General features: G+C 35.4%; 1 long non-coding RNA gene across 1 annotated transcript; it reads right to left on the bottom strand.

The window, feature by feature from the left end:
- Window positions 1-7,727: 7,727 nt before the first annotated feature.
- LOC136810723 (uncharacterized) lies at window positions 7,728-10,937 on the bottom strand. Its single transcript, XR_010847145.1, has 2 exons — window positions 10,755-10,937; window positions 7,728-8,714 (listed from the first exon to the last, which is right to left on the bottom strand). It is a non-coding gene; the product is annotated as an uncharacterized lncRNA (long non-coding RNA).
- Between the last annotated feature and the right edge of the window lie 4,545 nt (window positions 10,938-15,482).

The raw sequence follows: 15,482 nt of genomic DNA, 5'->3' as shown, positions 1-15,482 counted from the left end.
GTGGAAAGACAAAACCCAGAGTACCCTATAATTATATGGATATTGCATGCGCCGAAAGTAATTTTTCAAAGAGTAAGCCTTGCGCCAAAACGTGCCAAAAACTGTTACCAACATCGAGTTTCTTACAAAAGGTTTAGTGAGTGAGACATGCCAATGAAAATATACTATGACTAACATGAACTGATTCATTCTTGTGGACATTTGAAGCACAGTGTTACAGCAAAAAAAATGGTTGTGCATGGGAAGCAGCGAGCAGAAAAATGTAAACAGAAGGGGTAAAAAAGCCGAAAACGATGGATTATGAAGTATTTGATACTATTTTGTGAATAATTCTTTACGCCAATATTGAAGCTTAAAAAGCAAACTTTGAAAATGCTGTTTATGTCACTGTGTCAGAACGGTACTTCGATATGTAATGTACGCCGAAGATTTTCAGCCTCATATTATGAACAGACTCGAACACTCTCTCTACTAATACCCCCACGGCACATTGTACCGTATTGATGTTGAACGCAGGAGTATACTTTGCTCAAATCAAATCTGAACAAACTTTTTGACTTTTTAGAACCAGACGTCCAATAAAATACAAACACAATGTTGTACCTACATGTGAAGTGAAAAGTTTTTAACCATGTTGACGGTGGTTGCAACAGGACACGGTATCTGAAAATTCCCCTGGCAATTTTGAGAGCAACTATCAAATTCATATCTTTAGTAACCATGAAGAAATTTTATTCTAACTGAAAACTTTTTGCAGAAACACGTATAAAGATTGTTAAAGTTTTTCAGATAATTTTCAGTAACCTTTGATACAAATAAATTATATCTACAGTATGCCACCAGTCCAAAGTTACTTACTTTTTAAATTTCAAATCAAATGACTGAAATTATATTCAATTTCATTTTCAAATTCACCTTTTAATCTGCATTATGTATATATTCTTTATGAAAGGGAAGCACTTTCAGTTTCACAGTACACATTCTTATGTTTGGGTTTTCAAAAGGGATTTTTATTAGATTTTTATCTTGTGATTGAAGAAAATCATCTTTGATATCATTCTAGTTCTTAATATGTTGCGAAACCTGTAATGGTTTTAATTTAAGTCACTTTGCTAGATTAAACATGTTTTTTTTGGATTGACACTTTCGTTATGTATGGATCTTACTGAGAAAATTTTAACCGCATCGGCTCGTGCTTCTTAACTTTAAACAGCTCTAGTAACATTGAGCACTTTTTATGAAGACTCATTTCACCAATTTATAGTCTGATTAAATGAGAAAAATAAAATGACAAGATAAAGAAGACAAAAACGGTGAACACTGTAAAATCCGTGAAACCCTGTGTTTTAAAATACCAGTGCTACCCGCTTGTTTCAAGTGGCCGTAACGGAACTTGTTGGGAAACTGGTTGGTTTTTGTCACTGTGGAAAGTTTGTCACATCTTCTCATTCTGACAAAGAAGGATTGATATTCACAGCATTTGACCTAGGATCAGCTACACATGACAAGAGAACACCTGGGTTCCCATGTGTAGCTGAGCAGGTACCGATCCTTTATTTTATCGATTGTTTCACTTCTCAAGACACTTCAATCTTTCATTGAAAGGAAGTACCTTTTTCTTATTACTTTACTGTTTTGGTTCTCCTGCACTCGCACCATGACGGAGAACACCCCTGAAAGTGTTAGCGAAACAGAAAAGCTATCTCAAGTTGAAGAAAATCAGTCAGAAATAGAAGACTTAATTGCTGAATTATGTCTGAATACTTCATCTAAAGCAGTGAAATCTGTGTGCGAAAGTATCAATTTGGCAAAAGTGTAGCACAGATTGAAAAGGACATATACAAAGAGAAGGTTGAATTGCTGAAAGAGACTGCAGAATTTTTAAAAATACAGCATTTCGAGGATAAAACAAAGAAGGCGTTATCACACCTGATAACCTGTAAAATCCAAAACCTTCTTCCAGACAATTGTTCAGTTTGCAAAAGAAGGTATCGTATCAGCCTTCATGACTGTCCGATTCTCGAATGTGCCATTTGTGGCCAAGGGGTCCACAAACCTTGTTGGTTAAATCTTGCATCAATTGCTACAAATGATTTCAACCAACCTGTAGATGCGGATGTCTTCAAAACCTTGGTCAACCCTCTAAATCTACCAGGAATGTTTTACATTTGCGATCCCTGTAAAGTTACTACCATTCCAAGTGATGAAGAAGGGAATAGTAAGCGTAAAAAACGTACAAAAAGTACATCCCAAACTCAGAACAACCATCATCCAATAAATACTGAAGCTCAGGATACAACCCTTACAGTCACAACCGATTCAACAACTGATGTTGATGTTGTCGACATTGACCAGTCATCTGATTATAATTTCTCTGCTGGTAAACAAAGTGAAGATGACGAAACCAACAAAACAAGAAGAGGCGAAATCAAAGATAATGAAAAGAAATCCCAAATCTGCAAATTTTACAAAAGTGGAACATGCAAGCATGGCCTAAAAGGAAAGGAATGCAACTACACTCACCCTAAAATGTGTCGCAAGTTCACACAACATGGAACAAGGCAACCAAGAGGATGTAACCTTGGAACTAAATGCAAGGACTTTCATCCAAAAATGTGTTTAGATTCCCTTCGGAAAGGAGAATGCTTTTCAGAATCCTGTCGTTTTGCTCATGTAAAAGGAACAAAAAGACAACCTCCAACTGTGAAAAGTAGTGTAGCGCACAATAACAAACAATCAAACAATAACAAACAAGAGCCTGGTCATTTTTTAGATATGATTCGTCTGTTGAAGGAAGAAATTCTGGAAACACTGGGACAGAAAATCCAAGACATTCAATTTCAAGTACAAAACCTACAACAGACTCATCAATTACCTCAACAACAGACTCACCAAATACCTCCACAACAGACTCACCAAATACCTCCACAACAGACTCATCTGATACCCCCACAAGGACTACCGCTCAGACCACCATTCCAAATCCCTCAACTACCATTCAACCCAATGCAAACATTCCAGTAGTGAATAGCTTTGCATTTTTTAACATACAAGGGCTTTGTCCACAAACAGTACCCAGCAAAGTTCCCTTTATTAAAGATAATGTTTGTAATGAAAACCAACTTTTTGTTGGATTGTCAGAAACTTGGTTATATAACCATAAAGACGCAGAACTTAAAGTAGAAGGTTTCACTCCCTTCCGATGTGATTCAACAAGAAAGAAGAAATCTAGAGGCAGATTTACTGGTGGAGTTTGTTTTTATGTCAGGGATGATATTGCAGCTTCATGCGAAAAAATCTATTCTCACTCCTCGCCCAGTGTACAACTTCTTTGCCTATACTCAAGCATCGAAAATCTGGCTATCCTGGTAGTCTACCGACAACCTGACGACAAAGCAAATGGTAATCCTTCAACCGCAAATGATTTTATCATTCCTATCAATGGTGTAAAAAATGCACTTTCAAAGTTAGAAACCGTACCAAATATCATTTTTGGAGGTGATTTCAACCTTCCAAAAGCAACTTGGCCTGAGGGCCTTCCAAAATCAGGATGTACTATCAACGACCGTCTTATTCTAAACTCTTTGAATCAGTTTTGCAACGAATTCTTCATGTCACAATATATCGATTTGCCAACACACAAGGACGGAAATACATTAGACCTTGTTTTCACTAACAACGAACAAATAATACACAGCTACACAACAGTACCTGTATTGCAAAGCACATCACATCACGAAATTGTACTAGTATCAACAACTCTGAAAGTTCAAAACTCCTTTCTGGACGACGATCAACAAGAGCCACGCACAAAATTCAACACACTGAATTATTTTGCTGATGACATTGATTGGGAAACTATTAAAGATGATCTCAAATATGTCAACTGGCCAAGTGAGTTCGATACTGAAGACCCAGATGTTATTTTGGAAACCTTCAACAACATATGCTACAGAATATGCGAAAGCAGAGTTCCCGTGAAGGCCAAGACCACATCAAAAACGAAATCAAAAGCTGAGAGATACCGTCACTCTCTTACAAAAAGAAGAAGAAAAAAATTACAAAAAAACTTTTACACACCAACTCCAAATCCAAGAAAGACAAGATAAAAGATGAACTTTTACAAATTGAGAAAAAACTTCAAAATCTTTTAATGAGTCAAGCGTCACGTGGAAAGCAAAGTGATTGACTCAATTAAAAAGAATTCAAAATATTTCTTTACCTATGCAAAAAAGAAATCGAAAATTCGGTCTAATATCGGACCCCTATTGAATTGCAATGAAGAACTTACACAAAGAAGCAAAGAAATGGCTGATCTCTTAGCCGACCAATATGCTAAAGTGTTCAGTAAACCAAAGCAACCACAACCACAACCTAACCAAGACAAAAGAAACATCAAGATTGATGAGATTAACATAACAGAAGACTCCATCGTTAAAGCAATAAATGAGCTGTCTCCATCATCTTCTGCAGGACCTGATGGATTTCCAGCTATGTTTCTCAAAAAATGCAAAGATGAGTTATCCGTTCCACTGTGTTTACTCTGGAAGAAAAGCCTAGAAATAGGTCTTGTTCCATCTGAACTGAAAAAATGCACCATAACACCAATTCACAAAGGAGGAAGCAGATCTCTGGCTGCCAACTACAGACCTGTTGCACTCACATCGCATGTGATAAAAATTTTCGAGAAAATATTGAGAAATCATATTGTAAATCACATGAACAACAATGACCTTTTCAATCCAAACCAACATGGTTTCAGAAGTGGGAGATCCTGCCTTAGTCAGCTTCTCGAGCAACACGACCTCATTCTTGACATATTAGATGAGGGTATGAATGCAGATGTTGTTTACCTTGATTTCTCAAAGGCTTTCGACAAAGTCGATCATGCAGTTGTACTTGGGAAATTAAAGCAATTGGGTATATCCGGACCAATCCACAGATGGATTGAATCATTCCTTACTGAAAGATATCAAACAGTAATAGTAAATGGTGTCAAGTCCAAAGCCCAGAAAGTAATTTCAGGAGTCCCTCAAGGCAGTGTATTGGGACCTCTTATATTTCTAATATTGATTGGTGACATTGATGAAAAAGTACTGTACTGTATATTGAAATCATTTGCTGATGATACACGTGCCACCAAATCAATCAAAAACACAAAGGATGTTGAAATTCTTCAAAAAGAACTAGAAAAAGTCTATGACTGGACTGAAGAAAACAACATGAAACTAAATGACACAAAGTTTGAACTTCTACGCTATGGTCCAGATGAAGAAATAAAAAACCAAACTCACTACAAATCCCCTTCAGGAGAAAATATCGAAAGGAAGAAATTTGTGAAGGACCTGGGAGTACTAATGTCAGATGATGCTGTCTTTACACATCAAATAAATTCAGTCATTGAGAAAGCAAAAAACTTGATTTCCTGGATTCTGCGGACTTTCTCTTCGCGTTTACCCCAACTAATGCTTACTCTTTACAAATCATTGGTTATTCCAGTCATTGAATATTGCTCAGTCCTATGGAGTCCAAGTGCTGTCAGTTCTACCCAAAGATTAGAAGAAATCCAAAAATCATTTCTCAAAAGAATAACTGGCACTCCAAAAAACTATTGGGATTGTCTGAAAAAGCTAAAACTTTACTCACTTCAAAGAAGAAGGGAGAGATATCGGATCCTGTATACATGGAAAATAGCTGAAAATCTGGTTCCAAACATCAACAATAAATTTCAATTCAAGGAACTCCCAAGATTGGGAAGGATGTGTGTTCGCACCCATAGTTCAAAACTACATGATAGCACGCTTGTTGTGCAAGGTGCTAAATTATTCAATTCAATGCCCAAGAGTATTAGAGATATGAAGAATGTTACAGTCGAAAAGTTCAAAAACTCTCTAGACAGACACCTCAGTTCGATCCCAGACGAGCCACAGATTCATGGTTACACAGGGTGCAGGAGAGCCGACTCTAACTCCATTCTTGACATGAAAACTGTTTAGCTGCTGACATCCTTCCTTATTCAGGTTTGATGGATGCAGCATTGTGGTGTGAAGCAGAAAGTTTCTTGCCAGAGCATGAAGCTCGAAGACAACCAAAAGTAACCAAAAGTAAGTAAGTATTATATTATGATTCCCTTGCTCTCTTCATGACTAAGTTCCTCTGGGCTAATATCTGCTATCGGCGGGGCATTCATAGCGACAGCTAATTGCTAGTTTAGTGTTTAGGAGGGGTGTTTACTCGAGGGGGCCGCTTTAAAGAAAGGGCCGTTTATTCGAAGAAATACAGTAACTCCCGGACGTGAATTCTATACACGATACGCGCTGACTAATTTCGGAGATAATTGAATGCGAAGAATTTATTTAGTAAATCTTCAATATTTTTTTTGATTCTCGTTCATACGGATGCTTACTTATTTCCCCACAACTTTTCCACGATATCTTTTTCATGTTTATATAGAATTAGAGGGACTTTTCGATTGACACATGACCCTTTATTCGCCACAAATACACCTTTTCGACCGTAGCCGCCAATTGCCGCGCGGGCATTTTTTTTACCACACTAAAACTGTCCCAGTCTTTCACAATCACCATGGTAATTGTTAGTGATGTTCGTGACGTAATTTATGAAAAGGTCTATGTGACTCATTTTTCGAGCAAAGACACGGAAAGCTCACTCAGCCTGTTCGGTAAAATATTCACAATCAAAAACACAAAAACGGGGGAAGTTAAATACTCTCGGGTACCTAATAGCCGGGGGGGGGGGGTTGGAAAAACTCTCAAAACCTAATAAGCGAGGAGGTTGAAATAAAAATGTCCTGGGTAAAAATTTTTTGAAAAGGAGGCTAATACAGCAGACAGAATTAAGGACAAAAGAGGGGAACTTTCAAAAACATATTCCCAAAAATTAATAAGCGGGGGGGGGGGTGGAATTAGAATGTCATGGGTGGAAAATTTTCGAAAAATTAATTAGCGGGAGAGGAGCGGCTATTAGTTAGGTATTTTTTAAACTACAAAATTACGATCCTTATTGCCAGGCTATTATTAAGCATAGTCATTATAAAAACACTGGTCTGAAAGGCTTTTGTCTTTTTTTATGGTTAAAAGATGGAGCTTACGTACCAAAATCGATTTATTTTGCAAACTTTTTGATCATGTGATTAGAAAATCCCAAGAGAAGATTTTGGTAACGTGATAAAAAAGTATGCAGATCGCAACTTGTCTTTTGTTTATAACAAACGAAAATTGAACAAAAAGCTAAAACAATACATTGCCAGACCGGGGTTTTTTATAATAACTATGTTGTAACTATTCTTACATTCAATGCAGTGTGCTATTTGTCTTCTTTATGACTGCGGATTAAATGGGAAAAGCAAATTTTAGTTTCGAAGTTTATTGATTTTTAAAATCCATGAATAAGGACTATAATTGTTAATAATACGGAACAATATAATAATTGCAAAATGTTCAAATGTAAAAAAGTTAAGTTATCCATGATTATAGAAATTAATATAAAAATATTATAAAAAATCTGGTTTAAAATGCAAAAATGCAGTGCTTATTAGTTCACTATTTACAAGGTGCACCTTATCAAATATAAAAATATTTACTTTCATTATTAAAAAAATTTAATATATACTTCAAAATATATTTCACATAATAACTTCAATCATAATTAAGCTCGCTTCGCTTGGTGTCATGAGAAATTAAATGTATTTCTTACTTAGTGTTCAGTTTCAAAACGCTCTTAAGAATGTTCAAAAAAGAAAATTAGAAAATAGAAAAAAAAAATGTTTCATAGCTTTCATTCTAAGGCTGAAAATTGACCAATTGAAAGATCAATACAGAAAAAAGCACGAAAAAGCAAAGCATTGTGCTAAGAAATTGCTAGCGAAAAAGCTTCACGCAAGAATGGGAGAGTTCAGATTTCAGTGTATCATAATAAAGATTAAAGACAAATATAAAACTAAGTAAAAATACACCCTTTGAAGTTTAAGGAATTGCTAAAAATACAATAACTGTAGTATACTCTCCAGGTCATTTTGGCTAAAGAAATTTTAGATTTTCTCTTAAAAATTTACAATGCTCATAAATTTTAAACATTACTTGCCTTTGTTTAACGTTGTTCCTGTGAAGAATTCTGAAATGTAAATCTCAACAAAGATATTGATCCCCCTTTTTCTAAACTTCCTGAAAAAGGTTATGCAGCACACGAGTAGCAAGTATACCAAACGAGATTAGCTGTTTTCCCCATCAGCACCTTCTACAACAGGTGAATTAACATCCCTTAGTTCATGATATGAAGGGGGTGAGGAATTACTTTCCCCATTGTTTTCCAAATGTGTAAAACTTCCCCTCAACTCATTATAACTTGGAGGTCCATGACTTAATCGTGACACAGTAGTATTTTCAGGCAAAACAGTATTGACTTCATCATGGGATGACTGATTCAAAGGAGAATTTTCTTGATTATTTTGATTTGTGCTATGTTGTCCACCACCACTTATGGAGCGAGCCAATCTTTGCAGAATAGGAATACGAGATTGAGGTTGGCTTCCACTGCATTCTACATCATTATTCAAATCACTGTGAAACTTGGTGTAGCGATACCAAAAGAAGATGGCCCATGCAACCACAATGAGAAAGACACCACCCAAAACAATGATCAGTATTAGATTTTCAGTTGACATATCTTTAATGTTTACCTCCTTTCGTATTGATCTAAAATATGAAGTATGAAATTATAATTCAGTAACAATATATTAAATGAAAATCGGACAAGCTTTTGACAGATAAGAATTAAGAGACCTGCTTGTCAAACCATCATTTTTTTACAGTTGAAATCAAATTTTCTTGATGGTCTAAAGGTGATGAGAAAAAACTCAACGGTGGAAATTTAAAATCTGGTTGCACTATAGGAAATCACTTAGGGGGTCGTATTTGTTATCGTAAGTTGGCCTAATATTGACTTAACCCAAATCTACCTCTGTCACCTACTTCACATGTTAACCAGGCTTTCAGATAAGATTAACCAACAATGCAATGGTTTCAAATACAGGAACAAAATGGTATCATTTAAAAACCAGATAATGTCAGGGTATTATCTACCGTGAAGTCGCGTAACTTGCATCATCAGAGGAGGCTAACATGCATAGCCCTCAAATGAATGACCAGTCAAAGCAGCAAAATTTCAAAACAAATGAACTACGCAGCTCCGCTCGCAGCTCTACTCTACCATTTTTGTTTTGATTTAACTTTGTATTTTAATGACTAGTCAGGTCATTCATTTGAGGGCTATGAATGTTAGCCTCCACTGATGCAAGTTACCCGATCTCACGGTATCGGGCCTTGTTAGTGTCAGTAAGCATTAAAAAGCTGAATGCAATACCGTGAAGTCGGGTAACTTGCATCAGTGGAGGGAAACTTGCATAGCCATCAAATGAATGACTGACCAATCGAAGCAGCAAAATTTCAAAACAAAATCCTGTGCTCGCAGCTCTACTCTACCGTAACTTGGTCTAATGTCAACTACCCCTTTACGCGACAGTACCCTGACTATACAAGGAGCAAAACTTTTCAATGCAATGCCAAAGAGCATTAGAAACTTGAAAAATTTAACTGTTGACAAATTCAAAAATGCACTTGACAAACACTTGCAAAAAATTCCCGATGAACCCCAAATCCGTGGTTATACAGGGTGCAGGAGAGTCGACTCAAACTCAATTTTAGACATTAAATCTCTCTGCTGATCCATTTCTTCCTTCAGGAATTATGGATTGAATGAAGATTGTGGTGTGGATCAAAAGATTCTTGCCAGAGCGGTACGCTCAAACACATCCAAAAGTATCCAAAAGTAAGTAACCCCTCCTCTAATTCCGACACCCTTCTTTAGAGAAAGGAATAATATGAAAGCTTGAACCACTGATTGAAAAAGGATTATTCTTCTCTGATCACTAATCAAAGAAAAACAGTTTCAACCTTTCTATAAATTTCAGCTGATAAAAAGGGTGTCGGAATTAGAGGAGGGGTGTCGACATTAGACCAAGTTACGGTACCATTTTAGAATCTCATATTTGCCGTGTGAGTCGCGGGTAGATGAAACAGAGTGGTTGGATAATCAAAAATCATGCAAGATCATAAATTTCAAGATGGCACGTTATACTCTATGTCTGCTGGACTTGTAACCTCAAATTTAATGATGATATTAAACATAATACAATATACTGAATGATGTACTAGTTTTGAGTACGAAATATTGTAATTTGAAAAAAATCACTTTGTTGTTTTTCATGTATTGAAAAGTCAAAATGAACATTTTCGGACTTTCTTTTATATTGTATTATTTGAAATTGTCAGCTGGATCTGGATATTAAACATAATTATGCATGACATCACTTATGATTAGGAGATATACATTTTGCCGTCCGCAAATTTTGTAAATCAGGTTTGTTTTGATTTAACTTTGTATTTTAATGACCAGAGCGCCAGGTCATTCATTTGAGGGCTATGCAAGTTTCCCTCCACTGATGCAAGTTACCCGACTTCACAATAGTCGTTTGGAAGAACGCAGCAGTTTATTGTTAATAAAATTACTCCAGCCAGTACAACTGGGATAAATTATCTTGTATCTAGGTGACAGCTATCAGTCAGAGCAGATCAATTTAGCTATATGACGTTATTGGTTATCATTAAAAAAAATTCTGCTAGAGTAATTCAAAGACTGTCGCTCGCATTGAATACAGAAACAAATACTAGACTTACTGTAGGCTTCCATATACCAATTAAAAAGAATTTAAACAGACACAACTCTGTCCAAGTCCCTCTTATCATGGTTGTGTGTTTGGTGTGATCATGTAAACAAAAAGGCACGAAAAGAATGTTTGTTTACATTTTAGTCGGGATTCGGGCGGAAGAAAAAGCACGATAGACTTTTGAGCAAAAACAATTCAGAATTATAACAAATAAGACCTATCTGAATAATGTTTTTTTTAGCTTTCCTTACATAAAATATAATTAATTTTTATAAAAGTTAATTTTGTAATATTTATTCTAAAAAACAGTCAAAATTGTATCTTGAGGGAGGAGGCTGTAATCAAGATAAAATCACGTGACCTGAAATAACAAGTTGTGATTGGTCGGGAAAAGGATGTTATAATGGCGGACTTCGCGGTGGCGGAAACAATTTTTTCTCGGGTGGTTCGAAAACACTCTGGCGTTTCATGGTTGGTATGCAGTGATGAAAATCAAACACTTTTGCATTATGCTCCTCATGTTGTATGTAGATTCCTAGAATGCTAATGTTTGTGGTTTTAATCGTTGTGTATCTTATTTTGCTAAGAAGTATGTTTTTGATAAAGCTGATTATGTAACTGTCTTTTTTAGTTTACAATACAAAGCAAATTCAAATTTATTTTTTTTTCTGCTTTTCCACTTGTCTACTTATAATTTATAATAATCAGGTTGTGTCAAAATGCCAAATTTCAATTTTAACTGTTTTATGCATGGTCTGATGGTGGTTCGAGCTTGAATAGAATGTATCACAAGTTTTTTATTTTTAGATAAAATCTAGGACCAGTAAAGATTGTCTTTTGGAGGCCAATAGCAATACTTCCACTACCATCCTTATGCTGCATAAGATTCCCATTCTCCCATAAGATTCCTCTGCCACTTTTCTATCGTGGTAAAAAGATAAGACCAGGACAGTACCGTGAGTGGTCCTAAATCCGACAGCCCTGCCTGCCTAAATCCGACCCCCCAAATAATAACTGCTATGAAAAAAATTCTATGTTTACGAAGATTCCCTCTCCAAGTTGAACAATAAACTATATTGCAAGAACTCTTGAAACAAAACATCTAACAAGATGACTAAAATGTCAAGATGTCAATTGATGTGATAAAAAAAGTGTGATAACTACCTATTATTCTGAATCCGTTGCTTGTGTTTAAAACGTTAACAATTTTGTAATAAAAAATCATGTTTTGTATAAGAAGCAATTACTGTAGAATCGTCTAATATCGACATGCGTCTTCTAAAGTCGACACCGGATCTGTAAAGTAATCAAAACAAACCTTGAATGAAATTCTTGGTATCATTCTAATCAAACAAGTTCATCCATCAAACTAGAAGTTCAATAAACTTTGCAATCCTTTCAATTAAAAAAAAACAGCCAAATTATAAGCAGTTTTACACAGCACACAAAACGCATACAAACTTCCGTGTCCATCATTAAAATTTTACAACTTTATTACGCTTCAAGTCACGTGATAAAAATAATTCGCGCGCTTAGGCCTGGTTTCCCTTCCTTATTTATCAAAAACACACGCTCTAGGCGCTAAGAGGCCGCACGCCGTGATGGTCAGTATGGCGGTCACATTAAATTAAAAAGGAAACCGGGTTCTTTTTATTATTTTCGGTTCACGGTAAAAAGGTCTACTAAAAAATTCCTCGCGAGCAAAATGTTGTTTTGATTTAGATATCTTTGTTCCGTTGAATGAAAGCATGCTAATTAGTTTTTAGTGACTACATCGTTAAAGTTTTCTTTTCGAAAAAAAACCCACTTCACGTTTCTTACATTTCAACAATCTGTGACGTGATAGGGAGAGTACAATTTAGTGATTGATTGATAACTTTCGTATGTACTTGTTTATGTTTGATTTTTTATTTCGAAGACCAGCCTACAGCTATGTCGAAATAACAAAAGGTTTGTTTTTATCTTAGTTTGTATCTTTGAAAGACCCCATCGGATTTAGGTCGGGCTGTCGGATTTAGGACCACTCATGGTAGTTGAAAACTGAGCTAGGAAAGTTAGCCAGTTTTGTAAGCACAAAACAGACAGTTAGTCACACTAGCGTCCCGCCGAAATGCGTATCAAAGATTAATGCTGCGAAAGCGCTATATCGTTTACCTGACTCTCAAGCCAAAAAAAATGCGCCGCAAAACTTCTAAAGTTTCGAACTTTAATTAACAAAGTTTTAATTAATTGTCTTGCAAATTTGATTCAGGTAACTCTCATCCTTGTTGTTGCAAATGCATCCTGTAGATGACTGATGTTGTTTTTTCTGAAAGCTTGATTTCCTAGTGTGACTAACTGCAAGATTTTCTATACCTTTGGAAAAAACCCTTTTCAATCTCATGTCTGTTATACGGGGAAAATAGCAGAAAAATCCTGAAAAAGTCACAAGAATCTTATGCAAAACGATGGTGTAATATGAAGGTAATCTGCCTCATGGTGTTGGTGTCTGGCAGTTATCAAAGATTAGCAGCGCTTTATCGTTTACTTCACTCACAAGCAAAAGAATGTGCCGCAAAACTTTAACATTTTCAAAAACTATGAGAAATTACCTAAAATTTGAACCAAGCCAACCCTGAAAACTAATTTGAAGAACAACTACAAAACAACAAACAAAGATCCATGGGGGAGTAGACACTCACCTAGATCTGCGCACTGCCAGATAGGCTTTTTCCCGGAAATTTTGCTGGACCACAAACAATGGCGCGTTTATGTGTGCAGAATTATTTTTACTTTATCGTATAATCAAGGCCTAACAAATCGAAGCGCTGTCTCAGGAATTAAATGGCAAAATCTGGCTGGTTGATTGGCTGCTGCAGGTTTAGCAATCTGCCATTTTGTTTCATTTCAATTCTCAATAAATAATTAATTGTCTTAATTGGGATCTTGATCTTGATTCAGGTAACTCTCATCCTTGTTGTTGCAAATACATCCTGTAGATGACTGATGTTGTTTTTTCTGAAAGCTTGATTTCCTAGTGTGACTAACTGTCTAGAAATGTGATGTTTACTAACCTTTAAAGATGCCCAAATGAAATGCTTGGAGGAATAAAACTGTTCAATTTGCATTATTTAATGACAGTTTGAGAAATCCTCATATGCACACTAAAATCCTCATATGCGTACACTAAAATAGACCTTTTGCTAGACACAATACCTACCTTTTTGACTCCAGCTGTGAAAACATTACGTAATGACTCTACAAGCAGTGAGCTGTGTACCTCTTCAAATCCTTGGTTAGAAAAAGTTATATTTACCTGTTCTCTTTATGTTAATTACAGAATCAACAAGCCATCAGCATTGTCAAATTCCACACATTTCGTCATCAGAAACTTTATTATCTGCCATTATGACTTTCTTGAAGCTGTTCTAAAATTAACCAATCAGGCTTTGTATTGGAATTCCTATGGGAGTTTTTGAGCTAAACATTTTTCTCTCAAACTATCAAGGGGAAAAAGAAAGTGATATTCGTTATTCCTTGAAGGAAGAACACCAGAAAAAACCCATTGACACAAAGATATATTTTGTTGTTGAGAATTTATCCTGTGAGATGAAAATATTTCGACAATTTTTTTCTGAACCCTGAAAACTCTAACTTCCATCTTCTATAAGGTAAAAAAGGTTGTGGATTTTGGGTAAGCGATGTAGAAATTTCAAAAAAGCTGGTAAAATCGTAATCCTGGAATATTGAAGGTATCTATTGATTTTCTATACCAGTGTCCGCGCGCCAGGTTAAAAAGTACATATACACAATATCACTAGGCTATTTGACATTTTTAAACTTTGTAAACCTAATGGTGTACTTTTAAGTTTGGCGACAGGTGGACGCTTAAAATTATAAGTTATATGAAACACAGTAAGATAAAAATTGAACACATGGAGATTAATCTACAGTACAGGGATCGAATTAGCGTATCGCATTTTGCAATTCGCGATGCGTTTTTGGATTACTTACAAGCTAAAAAATTGAAAATTGATCCATTTTAGGATGCAAAATCATGCTTATCAAAAAATTGCAATGCACTTTCTATCCCTTATTTCGATGCCTGCAGTACTATAAGGCTATCGTGTAGAGTCCATAGTTTGCAGAGGCCAATATAAAAAAATTCTATATATTCAGTAAATATCAAATAATATCTATCTATAATACCATATAATTGGTTTCAATCTGTTTAAAAAAAACTGGCAATGTTGAACTGTGTTCTTTATAATTATCCTTGTCGGATTTCTTTTACTCTATTTTTAATAAAGAGATGGGTCTCGTTTTTAATAATTGTTTTAATTGTTTTGTTTGAATGAAGTATCTACCAATTAAGCATGATTGTATCTTCCTGCATATGCCATTCAAGTTGTTTTCTGTGATTACTGTGATTGTTGCATGGATTCTTTTTTATTTTCGTTTTTTTTTTGACTTTAGAAATTATACTTGTAGCTGCACATGTTTTATGTCAAGCTTTGAACATGTTTTTAAATATTTTTGATAAGAATGAAAATGTTATCTCGTCTGTCATCTTATGTTTTGAGGTTTATTTACATTACAAAGTAACGGCACTGACATGGAATTAGATTGGATGAATGATTATTGACATAAAAGATTTGTTATCTTTTTTCTGAATCTTTGTAAAGAAAGTCTCTCAAAACATTCCGATATTTTTGAAAGGAAGCTAATGTTTTGATCCATCCATGTACTTCTAGAGACT

Source organism: Clytia hemisphaerica, unplaced genomic scaffold, assembly GCF_902728285.1.
Source record: "Clytia hemisphaerica strain Z4C2 unplaced genomic scaffold, Clytia hemisphaerica genome assembly, whole genome shotgun sequence".
Classification (NCBI taxonomy): Eukaryota; Metazoa; Cnidaria; class Hydrozoa; order Leptothecata; family Clytiidae; genus Clytia; species Clytia hemisphaerica.
The sequence above is the reverse complement of the archived record's forward strand: the minus strand, read 5'-3'. Positions and strand labels throughout refer to the sequence as shown.